At 50.2% G+C, this 25610-nt stretch overlaps 1 pseudogene across 1 annotated transcript in view; it reads right to left on the bottom strand.

Moving 5' to 3' along the window:
* The window catches only part of LOC147724992 (uncharacterized), a 39846-nt pseudogene extending 14569 nt beyond the window's left edge, over nt 1–25277 (bottom strand). Inside the window, exon 1 of the transcript XR_015309945.1 lies at nt 24603–25277. The product of XR_015309945.1 is annotated as an uncharacterized LOC147724992 (transcript). The remainder of the gene's footprint in view (nt 1–24602) is intronic.
* Between the last annotated feature and the right edge of the window lie 333 nt (nt 25278–25610).

Here is a 25610-nt window from a genome sequence, read left to right as displayed (position 1 = left end):
ACAATCGAATTATGAGAGAGCAAATCTTAAGTAATTGTCAGAACCAGTTATTACACCAACACCTGGTAGACTCTGATCTGACCTCTCCACAAGAATTGGGTAAGAGGTCAGACAAATGGGTCAGAACCAGGGTCAAGCCTAAGAACCAGGGTGGTGACCAAAAGAAGGAATCAACCAAGCCTCAAGAGAAGGGTGGGAATAAATCTTCTGATCAAACCACAGGGCCCAAAAATTCCTCTGAAAAGGGTGGGTCCCCAACTTCTCCCAAAACCCAAAAGAAACCTTATTGTCACACCTGCAAACAGGTGGGCCATTACAAAACTGACAGCAGTTGTCCCAAGGCCAACAACAATAAGGAGAAAATACCCCCAAATAAAGCTTCCCAGCCTCCTGCTACTACTAGTAGTAATCCCCCAGGTGGTGGGAGTGCCCCCAAGAATCTGGGTGCATTTTCTTTGGGAGTGCCTGGGGACTCTGGCCTAACCAGGTCCCCTGACTTAGATACTCTTGTCTGTGAGACTGGCATGGGGTTTGCCAACTTCACAGCCTGTCCCAACACTTTGGGCAGGTACAGACAGGAGCCCCTTATCAGTGGTTCCAAAGTTGAGGCCTATCGAGACACAGGGGCTAGCATCACCATGGTGGCTGAGAGCCTAGTCCCCTCAAGGCAACTTATGCCTGGTGCCACATACCAGGTAGTGAACATTGATGGAGTGCAGAGAGATCATCCCATAGCAGTGGTAAATCTCAGCTGGGGAGGTGTCACTGGTCACAAGAGAGTGGCAGTGTCACCAAACTTGCCTGTAGATTGCCTACTGGGGAATGATTTAGAGACCTCAGCCTGGGCTGAGGTAGAGCAAGAAACCCATTTTAAAATGGTAAACCTCCATGGTAAGGGTAGTGGGGCAGTGATAGCCACAGCCCCAGTCCAAGATGTCCTCCCTGAACAGGTCTGGAGGGCTGTGCCAGTCACAGCCCTATCCCAGAAAGATGCCTTTCCCGAACAGGTTGGCAAGGCTGTGATGGTCACAGCCCAAACCCAAACTGAGTCCCTTCCTGAAAAGGTTGGTGGAGTTGTGATGGCCACAGCTCAAACTCAGACAGATAACAGTGTTGTGAAGCCTGAAACTATGGATCACTCCACTCAGACAGAGAGCATTGAGGAGGAAGAAAAGTCTTCCCCCACCCAGACACTAGGTGAGAGCCAGCCTCCTCAGGGAGCTGACTCTACCCCTGGTGAAGAAACTGCCCCAGAGGTAGTCAGGCCTAGCCTGGCAGAGCCCCTGATGAAAGTGGAACCTTCCCAGGTGGGACCCAGTCTGGAGCAGGTAACCTGCCCCTCTCTACCCTGCCTCAGTCAGCCCAGGGCTGTAGAGGTCAGGGAGGCCAGTGGTGGATCCCAAAGGGCCCCCTGTCCAAAAGAATTTCCCAATCAGCAGATTAGGATCACTGAAGCTAGTAGTCCTAGCCAAGTGAAAATAAAACGCACTCCTGAGGGATCCCCCTTAAACTTAGTTAGGGAACTCCCACAGCTGGACACTGTTGGGCACAGCCAAACCTGGGGCCTAAAAACCCCAAACCTGACCTGTCCCTCCAGTAAGCCAAACAGAGGGACTCAGCCTCCAGCTTTAGGTGGCCAGAGGTTGACCCTGAGAGCTTGTAGCAACTCAGTACTGGAAAGAAAGGCACATATGGTGGATAGTGATTGGAGGAAGTTGATCCCAACAGTAGTGGAGTCTCACTTCAGTACTCCATTCCCACACCAGCCTTTTACTTTGCCACAGCACGCCACAGGTAGTGATTCCCTATGGTGGAGACCCTCAGATACCCTTAGGGTGAGGGGTTGCTTAGTGGACCATGATACAGGGGGTAACCATGCCAGTGCATGTACCACCTCATATGGCCACTCAGGCAATATAGGCTTACCTGGTCAAGGATAGCCTTATCTCCTTTTGTTTGGGGGGGGGGGGGGTTGTGTAGGAAGGTAGATACCTGACTATGGTTACCCCCGACTTTTTGCCTGGTGTTTTGCTGGTTTTCCGACTTAGTTGACCTGGGGCCCTGCCAATCAGGACCCCGGGCCTACTGCTCTCTCTCTAAAATGGATTCCATGTACCTTAGGTACATTTCCAATTGGAACTGGGCCACCTTGTCAGACCCTGTAACTCAGGGCATCGGTGTACCCAGGGCCTACCAGGGGCTGAAGCATGTATTATGCCACCCCTGAATGGCCATCTAAATCTGACACAACTGGCTGCACGACAGCTGGGGCAACGTGGCGTACTCGCCCATTGCTGTAGGTATAGTATCCCTATATCTAACCCTCAAATGGACACCCGAGTTCCTATCAGTCACTCCTATGGCAGGCCTTGACAATCCTGAAGGCAGAGTGCGTGGAATTGTGTGAATTGGGCTCTGGCACGAGCCGAGCCCGGTTGCAGCTTGCGGAACCAAGACCCAATGGCTGTTCCATGATAACGCGTATCATATCGGTAACTTCGGTATAGCGTTATCAAGACATGTCAAGTAAGGTGTCATACGAATCGGGATGCTGCCCCCTCACCAATTCTGGCGACGAGGTTAGCATTCCGCCCTTCTAGAGGGACACGACATGTACGTAACTGTGAACCCCGGTTAAAGTTAACTGAAGCCTCAGCTCCACAAAATGGACGCTGCCACCAGAGACACGAGTCTGACCTCCTGCTGCTGGGAGTCCTTCCAGCGAGGAGAGCTTGGACAAAGGGTTTCCTGCCCGGGGCAGTGTTCGCACCATCCCAGACAGGGTTTTGTGTATCCTGGGTAGGCAGGGCTTTACAGGAAGGTGACTGCGGAGTGGCACCCCGGTGCTCACTACGCATCTGCCAGCTAGAACCAGTTCCAGGGGCGCCAGCCCCTGACCTGGGGAAAGTCCGGCAGGGGAGAGGGGTGTAACTACCCCCCTTTCTGGTCCCACCCCTAGGGCAGGAACTAGTCATGTACCCACCCCTTTCTTTAGGATAAAGGCCGGAGCGGGGGACCCTTCCAAATTAGATCATCTTTGAATCAAGAACTACTTTCTACGAAAGGACATTCGAGACTCTTCTCAAGACCTCTCCCTTGTGGCTAAGGAGTAGTCACCCTGCACCCGCAGGCACCATCTAAGAATTCTGCGGTTTGCTGCAAGTCCTTCCTCAGGAATCCGACGAACCAGCTCAACGAGAACCGGCTTCCCTGGCACCTCTGACCTCTACCCACATCGTCAGCTGAGCTGAGATCTGTGGGTGCGACGAGACCTCGAGGGACCGACCATCATCAAAACCTACACGCTTTCTTAAACCAGCACGATCACCGAAGGAATCCTCTGGTGAGTGCTCTGGGGTCCGAGAAGCCCCGACCCTGAGCAGCTCCAGCACCGAAGCGCAGCCTCCCAGTATCTCCACGATCTGCGTGGGGCCCTTCTGCTTTGCTGTTCAGCACGTTGTCCGATCATTAGCCGCTGGCTTGTGACCCTTTGACGACGAACGACAACCAACGTTGCTGGTCTGGATGCTCCAGACTAGCCTTTTGCTCCTTTTTACGAGAGGAGCACCCCGGACCCTCCTGGTCCACTCAAGAAGCCATTTTAGGCCCACCACGTGGCCCTGAAATCTGCCAAGGCTTGTTGCCCCAATCCTGGGCCCAGCGACGCCGACAGCATCAACCTTCGTGGGACAGCTCGCACCTCCATCCTGGTCGCCGACAACGCCTCCTGGTCCGTGAGACTTCAGAGCCTAGCGTCGCCCACTCACCTAGTCGAGGTGATGGCCGTCCGGTGCCCTCCTAGTACCCTCTGACTACTGGCTAGTAGTACGAACTTGGTCCCCTCTGCTTTCAGGTATCATCGATCTCTGATCCAGGCTTGGATCTCTACGAACTATTCTTCACTGGTCGCCGGCCAGCAACTCCTTCCTTCCGGCTCGTGGCTCGTCAGCGAAGACCCCCGACGCCTGTAGGACTTGTGCAGCCGCAGCCCTTGTGGCTAGGTAACTTCGGCATTTCGGTGCCCGCATAGCCTCCTTACTTAAGGGTCCCGAGTCCCTCGCTTCCGACTTGCCTTATCGGGTCCGCCCGAGACCACTAAACTTTCCGTGCCCTCGGGCACTTGTATTAATTGTGCACTTGAAGTATTTTCCTAAGAGTTTTGTTCTGTGCTTAGTACCCTGTCCTCATAAAGAGTCCAGGGCTGTTGTGATTCTAATAAATACACTGTTTATTTTCATAACACTTGTGTGGTGTCCTTTCACTTGGTGTTCAAGGGGTATGTGATGGTATAACAGCTGGCTTAACACGCCCTCTAGAGTTTAGCCCGAAGACTGCTCGTATCCACGCTACTAGGATAGCTGGTCTAAGGTTGACTTACAACCAATCACCATAAGGGTCGTTTGGACCGATGCATAGTGGTCGCTAGAATAGTGAACACTGCATATCGGGCCAACTTCTCACAGTCAGGTTGCCTGTGAATCTTGCTTTTTACAGGAAGACTGTCGCCAGTGTCCACCACATGGGTACACCAGTTAGTCTGACTGGGGGTCAAGGAGAACATATGCCTGTATGCCTGCAAAACCGGTCTACAGTCATGTTGCTAATGTTCAGTGAGGCTGCCATCTAAGGCCACACCATCAACTGAGCCATCCTCAGGGTTCTGAGTGAGCAGGTCTGGGAGAGGGTCACTCTCTTCCTCCTGTCCATCATCTGTAGCCATGAGCAAGTCCATGTCTTCCCTGTTGACATATGCATTCAGTCTGTTGACATGGAGCACCCTGTGGGGGCTCCTGGGAGTTCCTAGGTCCACTAAGTAGGAAACCTCTCCTTTCTTCTCCAGAATTGTATAGGGTCCAGACCACTTGTCTTGGAGTGCTGCTGGGGCCACTGGCTCCAACACCCATACCTTCTGTCCTGGCTGGAATTCAACCAAGACAGCCTTTTGGTCATGCCAAGCTTTCTGCAATTCTTGGCTAGCCTCAAGGTTTTTGGATGCCTTTTCCATGTACTCAGCCATCCTGGAGCGGAGACCAAGTACATAGTCCACTATGTCCTATGTAGGCTTTTTGAGAGGTAACTCCCATCCTTCCTTCACCAGACATAGGGGTCCTCTTACAGGGTGCCCAAACAACAATTCAAAGAGGCTGAAGCCAACCCCCTTTTGAGGAACCTCTCTGTAAGCAAACAAAAGGCAGGGTAGAAGGATGTCCCATCTCCGCCTGAGCTTTTCTGGTAATCCTTTATTCATACCCTTTAGGGTCTTGTTAAATCTTTCAACAAGCCCATTATACTGTGGATGGTAAGGAGTGGTGAACTTGTAGTTGACACCACATTCTTTCCACATAGCTGTCAAATATCCTGACATGAAGTTGGCACCTCTGTCAGATATTACCTCCTTAGGAAACCCCACTCTGGAAAAATTTCCAAGTAAGGCCCTGGCCACAACAGGAGCTGTTGTGGTCCTAAGTGGAATTGCCTCTGGGTACCTGGTGGCATGGTCCACCACCACCAGTATGAATCTGTGCCCAGATGCTGTAGGGGGATCCATTGGACCTACAATATCAATCCCCACTCTTTCAAAGGGAACCCCCACCACAGGTAGTGGTATCAGGGGGGCCTTTGTGGTGCTACCTGCTTTACCACTGGCTTGGCAGGTTACACAGGAGCGACAAAACTCCTTGGTGTCTTCAGACATGTGAGGCCAGTGAAAGTGAGGGACAAGCCTGTCCCAAGTCTTATTCTGGCCTAGGTGTCCTGCTAAAGGAATATCATGGGCCAAGGTAAGTAGGAAGCCCCTAAATTGCAGAGGTATAACCAACCTCCTGGTTGCACCAGTTTTGGGGTCTCTACCCTCTGAATAAAGGAGTCCATCATCCCAATATACTTTATGGGCACCTTGGGCATTCCCAGCAGCCTCAGCAGCAGCCTGCTGTCTGAGGGGTTAAAGAGAAGGACAGGTTAACTGAGCCTGCCCCAAGTCTGCCTTAGAAGGTCCCCCTATCCCCAGAAACTCAACCTGATCAGTTTCAAGTTCTTCAGAGACAGTTCCTTCAGGGGTCTCAAGACCAGCTTCCTGTGAAGCCTGATCCTCACTTGTAGGCAGTTGGGAAGGCACAGCCTTTACCCTCCTGTTCTTCTTCTTGGAAGGCTCTTGGTCCATTGTTCCAGGATCCAAGACCCGAGGTTCAGAGAGGCACATTTTGGCCTGTGACCTGGTCACAGCAAGGACATGTGATAATATCCCTAACATCTCTGCATGTGTCCTGTACTCAACTTCTGACCATAGAGAGCTCTCCAGGTCATTGCCCAACAAACATTCAACTGGGAGATCAGCACTAACCACAACTCTTTTTAGGCCAGTAACCCCTCCCCAGGAAAAGTTAACAATTGCCACACTATGGGTAGTGGTGACATTGCTGGTATTGGTCACCAGGTAATTATCACCTGGCATGTATTGTCCAGGGTCCACAAAGTTAGGTGTCACCATAGTGACACTGGCACATGTGTCCCTGTATGCTTGAGCCACTTTGTTATTAATCAAAGGCGTCTGCCTGTATTTGCCCAGATTACTGGGACTGATGGTAGGGGTCAAATCTATGTCCCCCTCACAAATCAGAACAGCCTGTGTAAGGGTTCTGACTTGGTCAGAATCTCCTTCAGTTCCCAAGGTGATACCCACTACCCCCTTAGTTTGTGGTCCAACACTGCTAGCTGTACTAGTGTGTGCAGTTGCCTTAGGGGCTGCAGTGTTGGGGGTTCCACCCTTTTTACACTCACTTGTCCAGTGAGAGGTGTTTTTACAAGTACTACACCAGGGTTTTCTTTGACCTTCTTCCTTCTTCTTCTTGGAAGTTTGGGACCCACCCTCTTTATTAGTTTGGGGCCCTGTTGAAGACTTCTGGTCTTTAGCTTTCTGCTCCCCACCCTTCTGGTCTGTTTTCTTCTGGTCACCACCCTGGTTCTGGTTCTGGTTCTTTTGCTTAACTCTGGTTCTAACCCATTTATCTGCCCTCTTTCCCAATTCTTGGGGAGAGGTCAAATCTGAGTCAACCAAATGTTGATGCAACTGCTGGTTCTGACAATTATTTAAAATCTGTTCTCTCATCAGCAAATTGTACAATCCTTCATAGTCTGTAACCTTGCTTCCCAGCAACCATACCTCCAGAGCCTTAGTGGCACACTCAACAAATTCAGACCAGTCCTGAGTCTGTGTCTTCTGGGTGTCTCTGAACATTAACCTATACTGTTCAGTGGTTAAGCCTAACCCATCAATCAGAGCACTCTTCAGGACCAGGTAGTTTCTAGATCCCCATCACTAACTGTGAGGAGTCTGTCTCGGCCTCTACCTTCAAAGGAGAGCCACAAGATTGCTGCCCACTGCTCCTGAGGGATCTGCTGTACTTTGCAGGCTCTCTCAAGTGCAGTCATCCATTTGTGGATATCATCCCCAGCTTTGTATGGGGCACAATCTTACTCAGGTTTCTGTTATCAAAAGACCTGTCTTTATCCTTGTGGATAATGCTGCCACCAGTGGGTTCTATTACCCCACTCTCTCTAGGCTGTCTTGCTCTAGCAAGTTTCTCTTGGGCCAGGGCAACTTCTAATTCTTGTCTCTGGATCCAAAGCTCAGCCTCTCTCATTTTGGCCTCATGTTCCCTTCTCTGAGGGCTAGTCATCTCCCTTCTGGAGTGACCATGAGAACCTCTAGAAGCCTGGAAGGTATTGGAGTCACCTGATTGATTCCTTCTCCTCCTACGCTCCTGGTTAAGTCCACTTGGGTGTCTGGGCAAGGTCAGCCTTGCTTCAGTCCCAAATACACTTAAGTTAGTCTGGTTAAGCCTGCTGACTAGCACCTGACTATTTCTGCCATCATCAGAATCACTGCTCCCCCTTCTGTCTCCTCTTCTTCTTCTTCCTCCTCATCTACCTGAGGAGCTCCAGTGACTTGGTCACCCTCATCTACTTGGACTATGGGGACAGGGGCATCAGTACTGTCATCTTCAGAAGGAGAGCCTCCATCAACATTCCCCGTGGGGTCTGTTTTAGAGGTCTTTAGAGTCTCAGACTGGTACAAGATCTCTCTAAGGTGGTCTGTAGTAGGGGATGGCCCTGTCTTCAGACCTCTTAAGGCACAAAGTTGCCTTAGTTCCTTAAAGGAAAAGATAGCAAATTTGGATGGTGCCCATGGAGGGTCACTCTCAACAGGAGAAAGTCCATTGGACCCTTCTGCTCCAGACATTGCTCTAGTGTGGGTGGATATGTTGCAATCTACCTACACTGGTGTTTACCTACTAAAGCTATCTAGTAGTTGTAGTCAGGGTGTGCTACTCCCTATCCTCTACAACAACTAAGTTCAGTAGAACTTAAGTATACTAGTCTTGTTTTATATGTACCTAGCAGGTACCTGTATGATCTTTCAAATGATACTCTCAAAGATTGTAATGGTAAAACAACAGCACACTCAGATCCCACCGCTGCCACCAATGTGAGAAGATGGCCTGGTATATGATGCTCACTAGTTCTAGTGATCACCTTGTACCATGCCAAGCAACCCTTATGATGATTGGTTGTAAGTCAACCTTATAGACCAGTTAGGCTAAACTCTGAAAGGCATGTGAAGCCAGCTGTATTACCATACACAATCCCCTTGAATACCAAATGAAAGGACACCACACAGATATATATTGAAAATATATATAGATTTATTAACTACAAATATCCCCTGAACTCTTTATGAGCACAGAAGCACAAGCGTTAAACACAAGACAGTTTAAAATACACAAAAGTTGCACAATATGGATGAGCCCTAGGGGCCACCTAAACCATATACTAAGAAAGTGGTATAAGAGATGCCAATCAAAACGGAAACAGGCCTAGGGCCTTGGGAATCGCTGGAGCTGATCGGGACTAGCAGTGACTAAGTCAGGAAAGGCCCGCTGGACTCTGGTGCAGTGTTTAAAGTGCACGCACTCACCAATGTTAAGTCCATGGTGCGTAAAAAGTACAAAGTTAGTTAGTTCGGAACTTTCCGAGTGACCTAGAAAGCTGAAACCTAAGACACAGGCCCTAGAGGTGTGTACCAGTGTGGGAACACCGGCGTTTCTGAGTTACCTCACCCACAGGACGCGGGTGCACAGGGTCGAAGTAGTGTCGGGTTTCGTCACGCTGGTCGATGGTGCTTGGAGCTGAAGATGCTGCAGGCGTCTCGATGTGAAGAGTTCCGGTGGATCCAAGGGTGGATCTGAAGATGTGAAGACCTGAAAGCAGAGGGGACAATGTTCAAAGTCACTAGCCAGGGACTACAGTGGAACCAGATTGGAACCAGGCGATGTCGGGTGCAAACAGGCGTTGAGGTGTAGTTTCTCTCTGCAGCCACGTGGACACCAGGGGTCGAGGACGTCCAGGAGTCGGTCACGAGCTGTCCAACGCAGGCTTCTCGCTGTTGGCGGTGTCGGCATCGGCAACTTGATTGTAGCAAACAGGCCTTGGCTAATGCAAGCCACGCAGGAATCAAAAAAGGCTTGTCACTCGAACCAGCAAGGTCAGAGTGGGTGCTCCCTTCCACAGGAGCGAGGGCAAGTCTGGAGCAACCAGACCCGCAGTGTAGTTTGTAGTTGTAGTCGACAAGATGGCCGCTGACCACGTGGCTAGTGGCCGGGATGGTGCGTCGAGTGGCACAATGCAAAAGGGCCCCACGCATCTCATGGAGATGCTGGGGGGCTGATCTTCGGTGCAAGGGCTGCTCGGTGGTGGGAGTTCTCAGTTCCCAAAGCACAACGTCGAGGGTGCCTCAGATGCTGCGCAGTCAGCTTCTCGGGGGTCTTCTAAGAGGTCCGGTCTCACGTCTCTCGATGCCTCCAGGGGTCCCTTCTTTGCAGGGACTGTGGATCGGGCTGTGAGAAGTCTGGGAGTCTGGGTCTTGTCATGCTCTGGGCTCAGGCTCCGGTGGGAGGCGGCGGCAAAGCAGATGTTGAGTCGCTGGTTGGTACCTGTTTTCACAGGGTGGCCACTCCTAGGCCACAAGGGAGATTCTCTTCAGTCTTCTTTGCAGCAGAATGTCGAAGTCCGACGTCTTCTTTGTTTAAAGTTGATTTCAAGATGATCTGAGGTGCAATGGCACTGCTCCCACTCTTATTCCCAATCTGAGTGGTGGATCACCTACTAGGTCCCTCCTCTGGGTGGGACCAGGAAGGGGGACGGTTACACCCCCTTTCCTTTGTCCAGCTCCTCGCCAGGCCTGGGTCTGGAAAGTCCCAGGACCGGTTTGGACTGGCTTATGCACGAGGACACCTTGTGTGCCCCGGGCATGTCTCAATCTATTCAGCCCTGTCCTACCCAATACACAAAACCCTGTCTGGGGTGGTGCTCGCACCTCCCAAGGCCGGAAACCCTTTGTCCAAGCCTCCCTCGCTGGAAGGACTCCCAGCAGCAGGAGGTCAGACTTGTGTCTGTGGTGGCAGCATCCATTTTGTGATGCTGAGGCTCTGGTTAACTTTAACCGGGGTTAAGGCTACACACATGTCCTGTCCCTCTAGAAGGGTGGAATGCTATCCCCGTCGACAGAACTGTCGAGAGGATAGTATTCCAAATCGCATGACACCTTACTCGACATGTTTTGATAAAGCCAAACCAAAGTTAGCATATAACCGTGAGGATTATAATGCACTTAAGAGTATATGGTATGGCAATATCCCGGAACAGCTAAGGGAGTGGTTCCCGACAGCTGCAGACAGGCTCAGCTCATGCTAGAGCACCATCTCACATATTTCCAAGCACTCTGCCTCCAGGATTGATGAGGCCTTCCATAGGAGTGGCTGATAGGAACCTATGTGTCCAGTTTAGGTTAGGTATAGGGATACTACACCTAAGCAAGGGGTGATTACACCGACCTGCCCCAGCTGAGTGATCAGCCAGTTGTGTCAAATATGGAGGCCAGGCCAGGGGTGGCATAATACATGCTGCAGCCCGTGGTAGGCCTTGGAAACACCAATGCCCTGGGTACCTAGGGTACACTGTTACAGGGGCCAATAAGGTGAACCAGTTCCAATTCGTAATGCACCTAGAGTGCATTGGCAGTAATTTTGAGAGAGAACAGCAGGCTGTGGGTCTGATTAGCAGGCCCACAGCCACATTAAGTCATAGACCAGTGAAGCAAAAAGCAAAAATTTGGGGTGACCATAGGATAGCAGACCCTACTCTCCTACACAATCCCACCAGAATTTTAAAGAACCATATATTTTTTTAGAAACATTTGGCTTTGTGTTTTGTATAAACATACAGTAGGAGGAGTACAACCAGGAGACAACTCAATGCCTCCAAAGTATTGGGAGAAGGGAAGTTGTCCTATCTTAAGAAGACCCCCTCACTCACCAACCTAGTTGGTGACATGCTTCATCATCGGGGTCCCTCCCGAATAGCCGAATGCCATCCGGGTGTGCTTCGACACCTGATTACAGTGGAGCAGGTTGTCTTTTGTGTGAGTGAGTGAAAAAGTGATTTAAAAGTAGGCCAGATATAACTCATTGAAAAACTTCTTTTAGAGCAACTGGACAATATTAAAAATTGTTGGTAAGATACCTTTTTTGGTTAGATTGACCTCTGGTATCTTTAGAGTGAGAAAGTGTGCAAAAAAAGGGAATTAAAAGGTCTACATATTTCAACCTGTAGTTGATAATACCAGGTTTTTGTCAAGACCAAAGTGTGTGACCCGGGCGGTATACACACACTAAAGTGTACCCTACCCTTGATCACTGTTACCTAACCGTGTACTTCCTCAGGTGACCTTTCATCCGATTAGTCGAAAGGAAAAATCTGAAAAGCCAAATATACAATCACAAGCAAACATAATAAGTAGCTGGACCGAAGTGTCTCAAGGGTTAAGTTGCTCCTTAACTTCCCAATCATGTGTATTTAGAGAGCGTGTAGAATACACATTTTTCAACGTCTGTCTCATAAGATAAGAGGCAGCTCTTGGTAATAGTCATAATGTGCACATTCACTCAAGTGACAGAATCAGTCACTAAGGAATACAGTACAGCCCACTATTGACATTCAGTCAGGTGGGTATTTGAGCATTCAGGCTGACAGTACTTGCCGTGAAATGCAGATACATTTGTCAACACACAAGGATATCAATTGAAACCGTGAGTATATGTTACAACGCCACTTTCATCCATCATTAAAAGTGGGTGTCTACGCTCTCATTTCATAAGTGAGGGTGTACTGAGAAAAGCATGCATGCTACTTAAAAGAGCATTACATTCAAGGTACCTAGAAGTATAGATGGAGGAAATTAGGGTGCTTACTAAAAGATGCAGCGTTGCGTGCCTCATTGGAGTCAGGGTTGTGGTGCTGGCTCAGTTATGCAATCTGGATAAATGAGCGTACCGGATAGAAACGAGAAATGTATCGTAAGACGAGTGGTAACACAAAAGGGGAGTTGGCTTACAGCGAAGCCCATCTGCATCTGATAAGAGTACTTACTGCGTGTAGTCAGTCATCGGCTGTTGCGCCTAAAATACAGACCCGCCACAGCTCACTGAGGGTTACTGCATCGGAGCGTCCTTGCCGGTTAAATGCTAGGTGCTTGCGAGTCCGGGATCGAGTGGGAGTGGTGACCAACGTCAGTGCGCTGAGAGGGAGTGGTGCAATGATTCCTTTAGCAGTGCACACAAGACGCTTAAGCAAATTAGTAGCGTATTATTGGGGAAAGGATTTATGCCAAGCCAATGCGAGCACTCTGAGAAAAACAACGCGTTTATACTGCCACGGAGATAAAAACAAGAGACGCTTAAGCAGTTTGTTAGCGTCTTAAGGGGAATGTATTTAAGCCAAATAAATGCGAGCAATATGAGTAAAACAGCACATTTGTAGTGCCAGGGAGAAAGCGCAGAGGCTATGTCAAAGTGAATAAAGCAAATGCAAGCGTTGGCTGCATGAGGGCAACAAGGTGACTTATTTAGGCACAACAGAGTCAACGCGCTGAGCGTGCATATAGGGAAGTCCCTAATACCAATGAGGGCATGAGAATTGCTGTTCAATATCGCTTAGTTACTCCTAGATGATAATTAAGTATATAAATATATACATATTGGTGACAGTGGTCATGGGACAAAAGATTAAATAACCCCTGGGCATGGTGACATATATAGTTTTAGTCGGTGGTTACCGCTGTTCCTATATGATTAATAAGGAGACTACTTTTGAGGTAAATGTAGACAGGGCACAGAACATGGTCTTATTTTGAAAGGACTGAGTTCCATGGAATATTGTCATTTAACCCTTCTTCATGGGTGGATAGCCTATATATCCACTGCTGTTCCTTTTCTAAAAGGCGGTGTTGGATTCTTGTTCCTGTTTTTATTTGCTCGATAATGGTCCATTTCATATAGTTGGTTGTGTGGTTCTTTAGGAGAAAGTGCTCAGTGAGTTTCGTTTTGTGATTGTTTTGCACCTGATTGTGCTGCGGTGTTCACAAATTCTTTGTTTTATTTTCTTGCAGGTCATACCCACATATTGCTGGTTAAGTGGCAAACATTGCAATTGCCACATTCCTCGTCCTTCTGTATTCTGTCTTCCAACAATGCCTCTCTGGATTAATTATGTGCTCTTTATTAACATTTGTGAAGAATCCTATTTGGGTAACCTCTGTTTGAAAGTTTTCTTGTGAGGTCTATTGCTTGATTGTGGTAGTCCGTGTTTTTCTACAATTGCGGCGTAACCTCAGGTATTGGCCATAGGGCAAGTTCTCCCTCAGAGGTCTTGGATGGAAGCTCTCGAATCTGAGTAGGTTGTTCCTGGCACTGGGTTTATGGTATGTTTTTGTCTATAGGTGGCCATTCTCCTTGGTGATTATCACATCCAGGAATATCATTGTATTCGGGTCCATGGTGTGAGTGAACCTCAGATTTTGGTCACAGGTGTTAATCCATATGACAAAGTCTGCTAATGTCTCGATCGGTCCCTGACAGATTGCAAGGACATCGTCGATGTATCTTTTCCAAAAGACGATGTTGGGGAGAAAGGCTTCTGATTATTCAGCATTAATCTGCCCATTCTTGACCTTCATTTTACCCAGTTGGTAGGGCTTGCCTATAGGCTTTGACAGCTTTATGTCTCATTATATGCTGTTTTTCGCTCTTTTTCGGGCCTAGAGGCCTATGCTTGAGAGATGCCATGTTCTTTTCTGCCACTCTTGCTCTGGAAGCTTGTAGGTGAAGGGTGGTGTTTTAGTTATAACTTGTTATTGGCTAGCTAAGAACCATCACGCACTGGATATTATCGGAGGAATGTGCTTATTCTCTGTGCTTCAGACGCAACAACAGCTGGCCACTGGGGGTGCGTTGGTAGCGCGGAGTCTGGTGCAGGAATCTGGTAGGAGGCGGGCTGCTTGCTGGAAATTTCCATGAGAGAGGGCATTCCATATTAACGAAGGGAGAGAGGCACTGAAGTCAGTCAGTCAGTTGTTGGAGTTGCAGGTTGTTGGAGTTGCAGTGGAAGTTGCAGCTGAAGGTGTTGGAAGTCAGTTGGTGTTCCAGTCAGTTGGAACTTGGACAGTTGGTGCTCAGTTCAGATGGAGATCAGTTGGTCTGCTGCTTAGTTCCATTCAGTTGTACAGTTGGAATTCAGCCAGTTAGTTGGAGAGTTGCAGAGCTGAGTTCAGAGATGGAGAGCTGAATGCAGAGATGGAGAGCTGAGTTTGGAGGTCAGGAGCGAGTTGGGAGCCATTTGGAGACCAGTGGAGTGCAAGGGCCACGAGGGACATCAGGACTGGATCTGTTGGTGATGGTGGTGTGGTGATAACAGAGAATCCTGAGCGAACCGGAGAGATGGGCCCCTTGATAAATATGGTGAGGTGTTCTACGAATGTTTTTATTATAACTGTTTATGTCTAACCATCTTTACTTTTCAGCTCTTATATGAATGTATGTGTTAGTGATTTCTTATTAGTTGTCATTCTATCAGTGTGTCATAAAGAGCATTAGTTATTTCTTCTTCTCTGTTATTTTGTGATCATTGTATAATAAAAAGACCCCAGTTTGCATTGATTCTATTTGTTTGTTATCACTAAGAGGGAGTGTGGGCTCTTCTTAGCCAGATGCTGTCGTATAGAAGGCAGGGTAATCCCCTTCTTACAGCTAACTGATGACGGGAAGGTGCGCTGCTTCTAAATAGGGATAACTGCACATGCAAATACATAATTCGTCCTTATTCTTTGTGGAGGAAGGTCAGGCCCCTTTTTGACCAAGTGCTTACAGAGGGATGGGTAGATTCCCCTCTAATGAGTAATTGTAGATACGGGAGGGAAACTGGCCCCAAAGCAGGAATATCCAAATTGCAAGTAAACCAGCCCAACATAGCGTAAGAGGTATGTACTGATTTTCACCGGAAGCTGTTGCTGATCTGATTCACCAGAAGGTGTTGCTGATTCTTGCCGTGCAGTGGCGAGTTGCTGTCTGATTCTTACCTGTGGTAAGTTGCTGATCTGATTCACCAAAAGGTGTTGCTCGTGCAGATGCACGTTGATTCACCGGGAGGCGTTGCTAAGTCCGCACCAGAGTGCGTTGCTGATTGATTCGTCGAGAGATGCTGCTATGCATACCCTCTGAGCTATGATTTATTGTATCTTTAGCTGTTAGTATTATTCCTTTCTCGGGTTGGTATTTTATATGTTTATGTGTGGTGTTATGATTCCTGGGAAGGGCTGTGGTAAGTAATGGCTGTGTGTTTGGCAGAAGCTCCAAATTGCGCCAAACATCTGGCATTACAAGCAGTAACCAGAATAACTCAGATAATATCAGGATTGCAAGTGCAAACAAACAGCGCAGAGTCTGAATCCCTGCTGCCTGCTCAGTGCTCAACTTCCATAACCAGCAGGATATACGTACGGTATACATATGGTTAATGTTGTATGAGTAGTATTTAGTCATTAGCAGTAATATGCCCCATGGTCCACCTGGGTGGATGGGCCTGTAGACTTTAGCTCGGCAGCCCTCAGTCGCTTAGAACCTAGTAGTCCCAGGTGCGGTTGCATATTACTGCTAATGACTAAAGACTATGGATACAACATTAACCGTATGTATACCTGATAGATACACACATTAGGTGTGTCTATCCATTTATTTCTTAAACTTATTCTTGGTTTTTCACCGGAGTGGCATACATGGGGATGGCCCCCATTTGTCATGAAGAAAAGGTGTAGGGGACACCTTGAAACATGTCGACAAGATAGCTAGGACTTTGACGACATTATTGATCTAATTCCTATATCTAACCTGTTTTTAATATACCAACTAGAGGCAAAAATAAATGTGTTGGCTTACTAGCTAGGTATTTTTAACACACACTAATCACCACTCCACCAACATACACCGCACCACACATAGCCTCACCATAAAGTGCTCCTACGTATCCTCCGCAAGTCGCAGCACGCCCCAAGCAGTAGATGCTTGGGTTGGCCCCAATGATGAAGCATCTCACCTAAGGGAAACCTCTGGTGAGTGAGGGGACTAAAGAAAAGAATTTTCTTTTCCAAAGAAGGCGTACCCAATTTGGAAAAACCTGCTATTACTTTTCCATAGGCTAGGTTCTCACAATCCATTGATTATGGGTTATAGTGTTATACCTATATGTGCACATACAACTAAAAATAAATGAAAACCTTAATAATGAATTCAGGATTACATGCAAATTGCACTTTCAGTAAAAGCAATATAACTTTGAAATACACAAGTGTAAATATAAGTGAGAACTACAATTCTGTAATGTAAATATGAACATTGGAGCACACACATATGAATCTCTTGTCTCTACAGTGAATACATTTTATTGGTGAGGATGGTTTAATCGGCTCTAGAGACTACATTTCTATTAATAAGTTTAAGGCACACAGAGTATATAATGTCAAGTACACGTAAACAATGTATTTCTGTGACGTGTCGAGGAGGAGCCAAAATGAAGCTGTTCCAGATGCACAAAAAACAACGTGGACAAGTCCTTAGCAGGTTGAGGTCGTGGTTGTCCACCTATACCTTGGAAGAGGAACGCAGACAACTAGTGGTTGTCTTAGGAAACCCCTCATCCACCCACCTTGGAGGTGGCATGCTTCATCATCGGGTCCAGCCAGATTGCTGAGTGCAATCCGGCTGTGCTTCAACGCCTGATTTACAGCGGAGCACGATATTTTGTAGAAAGTGAAGTGCTATGTGAAGTAAAATAAATGATAAAAATATCTCTAGGAAATATCCTTATAAAAGTTTTAATTGCAGGGTCTTATGACGTGAGTAAAAACATAGTTGGGATACATGTGAGGTTGGGATGTGCCTCAATATCCCTTAAAAAGTGTAGGTCTACTAGTTTCCGCCTTCTGCGATAATCGTGAGGCTTTCTTCAGGACCAATGGAGTGAGTGTGGTCAAAAAGGTATTTGCGGCCACTGTGGGGTATATATCAGCGCACACCCTAAAGTGCGCTGAGAGTGTAGTGGGACCTTGTTGCTTTCAGATCCTGCGCCATGAGTATATTAACTCAGCGTGTGTATGGATTCATGGATCCTGTCACACAGAGGAACTTCCTGTTATGGGGATTGTTTGTCTCAGGATTGTGTCTGCTGTAACCTATGGTATGGACCAGATCCCGCCGATGTTCCAGATGCATCAGAGCTCCGAAGACCTGCAAAGGCAGAAAGGAATCAATTCAATGAACACATTTTGGGGCTGATTACGAACAATCCAGCACGTAAAGGCTCTGACTTGAAATCAGAGCCTTTAGGGCCACATCGTAATGGGCCACTTGGTTTCCTTTAAGAGTGTCTCATTATGATGGAGCCGGTCGGAAAGGAAACCGAATGGTCATTCCGGCTGGCTTCCAACAAGCTCGGAGAGTCAGTCAGAAGCCGTCTAGTAATTTCAAGAGTGGGTCTTTCCGCCCTTGAGATAACAATTCACGTTTCCGACATAGTTTACATACCGGCCTGTCCGACATGGAAAGCAATGTTGGGAAGCTTGTTTGGGGGCCCCCAGCAGGGTCCCCTTTGATGCATGGCCTCTAGTTGGAGGCAGAGGGAGCACCTATGGTGCCCCCAGTTCATCCCTGCACCTTGTGGCAGCCACGGGGTGCAGGAGGAACCACACATAAAATGTAACAAGGGGGGGAGAGAGAGAGTCAGTGGATTCAGTCTCCCTATACGCATAAGTAAACAAAGTGGAATCCACTCAAGGTGGTGATCCCAAAAGTGATGGGGAGACACACAGTGTTGTTAAAATGCCCCTCACACACCAACAGGCCCCTTGGTGTCATGCTTCATCATTGGGGCCTTCGCACCCCTCTACGGGATGCGGCGTGCTACGACTGGCTGGTACGCAGGAGCACTTGGAAGTGAACTATGTGTGGGGGTTGTGTGTGTATATAACCAAAGTGTGAGTGAGGTGAGGTGAAAAAAAGTGAAAGAAAGTTAAAAAATACCTGGCACGTGGGAGAAAAAACAGAATCTTTTATTAGTCCCCGGCTGGTATTGTTAAAAAAGTGCAGGGCGTGGTTTAGGTAGATACGAGTTAAGGTATCTGAAACCACTGTGAAAGTGTCAACATGTTTCGGAGGGCACAGCCTCCTTCTTCAGGACGAGGGTTATGCACTGTCCCTCACCTTACTCACATGTAATGTGTAAAAGTGTTTCATTTAAAAATTACCACAATGTGTAATGTTCCTAACAATGTTATTTAGTGTTAGTGAATGTCGTTGCGCCCAGTTGGCGATAGAACCTGTAAAGAGAAATACATACTTGAATACTTGAACCACACATGTCATTCATTTCACTATGGGAGCACGCGTTTCGGACGGTTTGTGGTCGTAAAGCATGCTCCCATAGTGAAATATAGCAATGCGACCGGGCGCTGTTCGGTCACATCCTAATGAGGTAGTCGGGACCACCAACCGGGCGTCGGTCGGTCCCAGGACTGAATCGGTATCTGGCAGAAGGAATTCTGCTTTGACTTCAAATACACTGTGTTTCATAGCTGGCACGTGCACACATTGCCTGTGTGACATTCCCATGATTTCACAGAGGTGCGCGAGCCAACAAAGTAACAGGGAGATGGGAAACTATCGGACCCACAGAGCCGTGTATAAAAAAATCCTTCCTGAGGAAAAAAAGGCAAGACGGGAACAACTTTTGGGTAAAACTATTCCACGCAATCTGAGACCGTAACCCAAAGAACTTTTGGCACCCACTCAGCATGATTGACAGGGGACCGCTCCAGAACCTAATTGGCTATCAATTCTGGAAGCTGACCAGGCAGTGGTGCCAGCACTTCTCTCGAGACAGTCCACAGATGCACGTGCAGCGGACATTGTCTCACAACAAACAGGGTCAGCCATACAGAAGCCTCGTCATATTCACAGACTCAGACCAAGAGGGTCACACAGAGCCGCCAAGCTTTAGAGTGCAGATGCGTGACACTGCCATGATTTCTGGGCACTTATGAGTGACATTCAACAATCAAATGAGTGACACTTAGAGTGACACTTCCTCCCAAATAAACCCAAACTTTGAAGAGAATGGAAACAGACGCCCTTTTGAGCAGTGAAAAGCTCTATAAAGATATTTAAATGCGTCTAACCCCTGAAATGAAAGATCACTGACCGACTGTCCTTCCAGCCAGGCAGGGTCAAGGGTGACAGAGTTTGAAAGAGAGGCTCTGCAGCAGCCTAGCGCTGCAAGGTGCCCCAGAGCGCAGCTCAGCGCTACAAGTCAAGCACCGCCCTGGGCACTTAGGTGAATGCAGCCAGGCAGCCTTGGATGCACAAGCAGGAAAAAAAATTAATCCGTTAAAATAGCAGTGAAATTAAAAGGGCAACCCCGCTATATAACCCCGTCAATGGTAGCAGTGAAACCAAATAATAAATAAAAATAACCCTGCATCCGGGCTATTAATAAACAGCTGTGCACAAGGTGCCCTGGTGAGCAGTTCACAAGTGCAGCTTTCTTCTAGGTGCTAATACCAGGACACGTCATGAGTGACGTCACATTCCCAAAGGTGCCCCTCGAATATGAAACAGGCCAGTAGTTGGTTTTGGGGTTCAGAGTTGAGCGCAGCTGTCTGTACCCCCGTCACACGTGAGGCATTTACAATCACCCCCTGCAGCGCTACGTTTTTTTTGCGCACTTGAAATTAAACAATGTGATTGTAATGTGAGAATTAAATAGATAATGTACGTCATCTGGTCCATGCCTAATAGGAAGAGATTTACCAGCTGTAGTGTCCGAGCATGGACACGTTCTAGTGTTCCCAAGTGATGTAAGACACTTTACACACACCCACCACAGACGTCATGGTGTCACATGACGCTGCCAATAAAAGAGGCCGAGCGCACGTGCTCGTGGCCATTCCCACTACCCCTAACTGGTGTCTGTGTCCACGTTATTGCTGCGCCTGCGGCATGCGGGCCTAGGGCCCTCCACCACTTTACAATGGCGACGAGGTCGGTAGTGCAGCCCATGCGTGCCACTACCCGATAAAAGAAAAAGGGGAAGAGAGCTGCCCGCCTAGAGGGCATCCCCTGCAGCAGGGCGCAGCGCGCCGAGAAGCCGGTGGGCACGTCGGAGCCCCGCAGTGACCGGGAGCCACACAGCAAGCCGACCGGAGCCCACCCGCGTCGACCGCCACCAACGAGTGTCACCAAGCAACAGCGGACCGCCCAGAGCCCACCTGCGACGGCCGTGTGGCTGATACCCCCACCGGAGAGGTGCACGGGCCGGGCGGAGCCCACCCGCCACGACCGCGTCAAAGGATCTGGCCCGCCGGCCGAAGGTGAGCCCCAGGGGCGAAGTGCCCGCCATGAACTGTGCCCAAGTATAAGAAGGACCAGCGGAGCCTACCCGCGGCCTGCCCGAGTCGTCCCCTGCCCCCGCCGCGTGTGTGCTTAGAAGCGGCGGGGCACAGAGACTGAAGACGACGTGAGAGAGTGCGGCCGGACCCGCAACGAACTGAATCAACGAGGGGGAGGGAGCGGAGTAGCTAACCGCCTCCCGACCCCCCTCGCAATGTGATCCGGGCCAGCGGAGCCCACCCGTGGCCCGCCGGTAGCGCCCCAGCAAAAGGAAGTCTCAGCAGCGCCAGCAGAGCCCACCCGCGGCCTGCCGGCGGCACCCCAGCGAAGGACAGACACTGCAGAGCCAGCGGAGCCCACCCGCGGCCTGCGAGGTTCATGGCAGGTCTCCGCCGCGCAGCGTGTGCAAGGAGAAGCTGCTGCGGCGGGAGACCGGAGAGCGGGGCCTGCAGGGTCGGACAAACACCACCGGCATTGAAATAGGCAGAGCCGGCGGAGCCTACCCGCGGCCTGCCTTGAGCGCCCCTGCCCACGGAGGAGTGACGGGAGCGACGCGCTCCCCGCCTGAAGGAAGCATCGACACCCCCCCCCCCCCTGCCCGCGCGAGGACTGCGGAAAGCTGCCGCGGGCCGGGAGGGCGGAGGAAAGTGAAGGCAGGACAGGCGCCGGCAACAGGAGCGTGCCCCCACCTCCTCGTTTCCCCGGCAGGACACTAAAGTGCCTAGAAGCAGCCAACGCCGCCGGAGCTAACCAACTGTGTCCCATGGACACTGGCTGCCAAAACACTCACAAAGAGAGAAAGTGAAAGTGCCGGTGCACCCGGCAAGAACCTGAACATGTGCCCCTTGTGCCCCTCTGCAGCAAGTAATCAACTGTGAGGCGCCTATGCCTTTCTGCCCCCAAAAGTGAAAAGGAAAGAGACTCACCGGGAGGACAGTCTGAAACAGGTTCCCAGCAGCAGCTCCAGCCCCCGCCCCCTGTGCACTGGGAGAGGAAGAGACAGTAGAGTGCACACCAGGGAAAGACAAGAGTCACAAGACAGGCTGCTAACAAATCCAGTAACACTGCCACCCAGTGGACAAAAGCAAAAGTGCACCTACACCCACCAGTACTAAAACAAGCATTGTACAACGCAAGAGAAATTAGCAACATCCAAGGGGCAACAGACTGAGTAGCGCCCCCAAGGACAGCATCTGAACTCCCGCAGCAAGAAAGTGCGCAACAGCGCAGAACACACCCACACACACCAGCAAGGAGGCGGCGGCTGCCACTTCCAACGCGACGTGGGAAAAGGCGCGAACGCCTCACTCAACATCCAAACACTGACGTCTGGAGGAAACGACTGCCAAGCACTGGAAGAACGTCCAGGAAAAAGACTGCCGCGATCAAAGGACGGAGAGAGCAGCGACGCCTTGTGGCCACAGGCGCTCACCGCAGCATCAACTACTCCCGCCAACGGTCCAAAGCAGCAAGCACCCGACGTCAGCCAAAGCAGCAAGTACCCAAAAGACAGCCAAAGCAGCAAGCACCCGACGTCAGCCAAAGCAGCAAGTACCCAAAGCCAGCCAAAGCAGCAAGTACCAAAAGCCAGCCAAAGCAGCAAGCACCTGACGTCAGCCAAAGCAGCAAGTACCCAAAAGACAGCCAAAGCAGCAAGTACCCGACGTCAGCCAAAGCAGCAAGCACCCAAAGACTCGCAACAGGTGTCCAAGAGCCCTGAACAGTAAGTGCGCAGATAACGCGCCACGTGGCAACGCACGGCCACCGCAAGGAGAAAGAAGAGTGCAAGCCGCGCCACCGCGCAGAACAATTATCACGCACGACCACACGACGTGGCGCCTCCCAGAAGCTGATCCGCAAAAATGATCGTCCATCAAGTGCTGACCCCCGATGGGTCCCCAAACAAAGAAATCGTTAAAGCGCAAAGTCCGACAGGACGACCGAAGATAACCTGCCAGGCATCAGCAGAAGTGGACCGCCAAACGGTCCAGGACGTTCAACCAAGACAAGGTCTACGGACGTGGACCACGAACGTCACCAACCAGAACCAAGAAAAGAGAGTTCGCGACACCAACTCTGGTTGCTGAGGAAGAAGGAGAAAGTGTCTCCGACGGGGACAAGACCTGGGGTACACATGCAGCGGGCGCGCCCTGCATGAAGGAGCCAGGTCAGGAGAGAAGTTACAAGGTCGGACCAAGTGATGTCGCGAAGCAGGAAGGAAGAAAAGGAGAGATCTGAGTGGCATGTCTGCCACCGCAAAAAGGAAGGAAGAAAAGGAGAGATCGGAGTGGCACGTCTGCCACCGCGAAAAGGAAGGAAGAAATGGAGAGATCTGAGTGGCATGTCTGCCACCGTGAAATGGAAAGAAGAAAAGGAGAAATCAGAGTGGCACGTCTGCCACTGTCAGAGTGGAAGGAAGTATACCCACGTTGGCCTGTTGCCACAGTTAAGAGTGGAAGGAGAAGTCAGTGCGAAGCAACGTCCCCACAGTGACCCAACCAAGGAAAGGGAGAGGAGTGCAGGAAGACCTTTCACACTCCCGAAGAGAAGGAAGGTGACAAGTGCCAGGACAACGGTGCAACGAGCACAAGGCCGGAAGAACACCAGTGGCAAAGAAGACCAGGCCGGAAGAACACCAGTGGCAAAGACCAGCTGATCTGAACGACGATGTTTCCGCACACCCAGGATCTGCGGAGAGGAGCAAGCGAGACCGTTTGTGAGATCCACCTCTGGGGTCACACGGACACTGCACAATGCCAGCCGTGGTGGCCCAGGGGCAGAGGCCTCCGGGACAACAGTCCCCGCGACGAGAGATAGTCATCCAACGCCCATCCAAAAGGTCAGGGGAGGGCGAAGACATCGCAAGCAAAGACAGAAACCAACAGCTACCTTGGGACGAGGCTGCGGAATCTGAGGTGAGGCACATCGTCTCCTCCATACCCCCACTGACGGTGGCGTTAGAGCAACTGATGTGGCACATCCAGCCCAGTGCGAGTCTAAGAAAAGAGGACCTCAAGGATATCCCGTGGCAGGGGAACACCAACGAGAGAAGTCATCCTAGTGAGAGGGATGCCTTTCAACAGATCTGACTTTGCTAAGTAAGACAAAGACCACAAGTGAAACCAAGGCAGAGACCGGCATGTGAACATCATTCCACGGCGAACAACAAGAACTCTAACTGCACCCGTTGCCACGGAAGTCAACAAACGAAAGACTGTGAGAACAACTTGGTTGCGGAGTCGTCAACAGACTGTTTCCATCAAGCACCACAAACCAGTGGCACTGTGAACTGATGTTCCCCGCAACAGATTGAGCATCATCTGCGATCCCCAGCAGGGGCGGATGGAAAGACACGGCGGAAGCTGAACACTTTACTGCATCCTGATACATGTTATTTCCCCACAGGTTGATTTCTGAATGTGGGTCTTTGCAATTAAAAAAAGGGAGGGATGTAGTGTCCGAGCATGGACACGTTCTAGTGTTCCCAAGTGATGTAAGACACTTTACACACACCCACCACAGACGTCATGGTGTCACATGACGCTGCCAATAAAAGAGGCCGAGCGCACGTGCTCGTGGCCATTCCCACTACCCCTAACTGGTGTCTGTGTCCACGTTATTGCTGCGCCTGCGGCATGCGGGCCTAGGGCCCTCCACCACTTTACACCAGCGACAGCATTTAATAGAAATATCAAAACTGGAAAACAGTTTATGAATAATATTCAAATATCTGAAGAGCAAAACAGAGGCTTCCGGTAATGTTCATGAAGCGCTCACCTGACTCTGTGTCCCGTCTCTCCTCCTCTCCTCCTGGGTCTGGGTGTCTCTCCTGGGTCGGTCAGAGTGTCTCTCATGGGTCAGGGTGTCTCTCCTGGGTCTGGGTGTCTTTCCTCCTAGCTCCAAGGTGTCTCTCCTAGGTCTGGGTGTCTCTCCTCCTGGGTCTGGGTGTCTTTCCTCCTGGCTCCAGATTGTCTCTCCTGGGTCTGGGTGTCTCTCCTCCTGGGTCTGGGTGTCTTTCCTCCTGGCTCCAGATTGTCTCTCCTGGGTCTGGGTGTCTCTCCTCCTGGGTCAGGGTGTCTCTCCTGGGTCCAGGCCAGGTGTCTCTCCTGGCTCTGGGTCCCGAGTACAGGCAGCTGGCCCCTGCCTGCAGACAGACCTATCCTGCCGCTGCCCCCGTGCACACAGCGCCTCGTTGCCCGGTTCCTCTTTTCATGCAGCGCTAGCAGCACCAGCGCCACCGCGGAAATGAGTCCGTTAGAAGAGCAGCTAAGGGCGGGGTCCGAGGAGAGAGTGTTTACAGGGGGGCGGACGCGCAGGGTGATCTGGGGGAGGCGGGCAGAGGAGTAACTTTGGGGGTACTCACCAGGCGGGCAACTAGAGACAAATTTCGGGGGTGTGGCGCTTGTGTACAGTGTGAACTCTGGTAAGAAAAGGAGAACTGACACCAATTTATGCCGCCCCCCGGTGGCACCGGCGTAGCTAGGGGGGGGCGGGTGGGGCGGTCCGCCCCAGGCGGCACTAAGTTGAGGGCGGCGGCGGCGGCCGCGCAGCACTGCCCTGTTGCGGCGGCCTTTATAAATTATTTGGGTACACTCACTGACACTACTGTCAGTCAGTGTACCCAAATTATAAAGACCGCCACAACGGGCCAGTGCAGGGCGGCTGTCATTTGAAGCGCAGCCAAGCGCTGCTTGTGCAGTGCACACCTGCTTGCCAGAATGAAAAGCAAAAAAAGGTTGCCTGCAGCGCACTGCGCACGGCACGCACGCACCACGGTGCGCGACG

The sequence above is a fragment of the Lissotriton vulgaris genome, chromosome 4_1, assembly GCF_964263255.1.
Source record: "Lissotriton vulgaris chromosome 4_1, aLisVul1.2, whole genome shotgun sequence".
Classification (NCBI taxonomy): Eukaryota; Metazoa; Chordata; class Amphibia; order Caudata; family Salamandridae; genus Lissotriton; species Lissotriton vulgaris.
The sequence above is the reverse complement of the archived record's forward strand: the minus strand, read 5'-3'. Positions and strand labels throughout refer to the sequence as shown.